The 1,535-nt window shown below is 47.8% G+C and overlaps 1 long non-coding RNA gene across 1 annotated transcript in view; it reads left to right on the top strand.

Annotated features, from left to right (window-relative positions):
• The window catches only part of LOC116075766, a 28,420-nt gene that overhangs the window by 23,094 nt on the left and 3,791 nt on the right, over positions 1-1,535 (top strand). The window lies entirely within an intron of this gene.

The raw sequence follows: 1,535 nt of genomic DNA, 5'->3' as shown, positions 1-1,535 counted from the left end.
CAGGCAAAGCGAAACTGTCCATGATGATCATGGTCTCACCATCAACTTTCCCGAGCATCAAACCCATCGCTTCCAAGTTGCCTCCTGATCTAGCATGCATCACCATTTTCAGTAGAGCCAATGCTGAGATTTTGCAGTATTTAAAGTAGTGGTGATCCTTAGTCCAGGGTTTCGCCGCCAGGATTTCTTGTTGTTGTTTTTTGTCATATTTGTAGATTTCACTCTGCGCTTCCAGCATGTTGTTGGCCAGTTCCCAGGTTTTCTGGGCCATACCACTTCCGGAAGCTGCCATGGCCGAGGGACCGGAGAAGCTGTCGCTTCCACAACCAAGATGCAACTTTATTCTACTGGGCCTCAGCGTGCAGGCTTTGCACCTTCCCCCACCGCGGGTGCACACTCACTAGACTCTCAAGGCAGCCATGACACCTCTGCACTCAATTCTTTAAGACAGTATTAACAGAGTGACTAAAATATTATTAAAAAATAAAGGCAGAATTTAATAGGTTACACATAACCAGAAAGTAAGCTCATGATGTAGTAGAGAGCCCGTCAGAAATTACAGTCTAGGGCAGAGGAAAGAGCTCAGCTAGTAATGAAGAGGCCGGCTCAGGAATTTTAGAGAATTCCACGGGACCCCTGCCCTCCTGGAAGAGAAAGGTCATAGGCACCCCTCCCCTCCAGAAGGGAGGGGCTAAACACATTTCTCAGACAACAGGGAGGAGGGACCGACCACCGGCCACCTGTGGGTAAGGGAGGCCCAGAGTTCGTTCCTCATTCCTTAAAGACCAATCAGTTTAAAAGTCACACTGTTCTGCCAATCTCATTGTCCCTAATGGCTGCTGCCTTGAGGACTGTATATGGGCTGCGCATGGTCGTTCTCTCTCTCCACGTGCAGGGCGACTCCAACATGTTGGAACAATAAATTCCTCTTGCTTTTTTCACAGATTCCCGGCTCTGTGTCATTTACTCAGGGAGTCCCCTGGTAAGCTAAGGCTCTCCAGAGTCTTACAGTAAAAGCACTTTCTGTTAAATACAAAGAGTGTTTTATTCTGCAGAAGTTCAGCATGCTAGGGTCTCTCATTACCAGGATAGACAGACAACCAAGTGCCCTCACAGGCTTGATTTAAAGCACATTGGAATTCTGGGGTTGTTGAACTTTATCTTACTCTATCTCTAGGCATTCCGGAACATTATGGGGGGTGGGGGGGAGGCATGAAGCCTGGAGACTGGGGGGTTCTCTATTAGTAATTGACTTTGCCTGGGCTTGCCCAGTTCTTAGGCCTAGTCTCCTTAACTGACAATTTCTGTCATGAAATTGTCATGAACTGACAGTCTGTCATGGAATCAGCCTTGCCTTCTCAGTATACATACAAATCGTCAATTCCAATATTCCTCTAGTAAAACAGGAGGCAGAGAGAGTACAATTCCCCAGCAGCTTGTCGGCCAGCTACTCTGGAGTATACAGCACAGCTGAAAGACCCCCAGAACTGGGGAGATCCTTACTCAAGTCTCGGGATGACGCGACCACCCAATGA

The sequence above is a fragment of the Mastomys coucha genome, unplaced genomic scaffold, assembly GCF_008632895.1.
Source record: "Mastomys coucha isolate ucsf_1 unplaced genomic scaffold, UCSF_Mcou_1 pScaffold4, whole genome shotgun sequence".
Classification (NCBI taxonomy): domain Eukaryota; kingdom Metazoa; phylum Chordata; class Mammalia; order Rodentia; family Muridae; genus Mastomys; species Mastomys coucha.
This window is presented reverse-complemented; position numbering and strand designations above follow the sequence as displayed.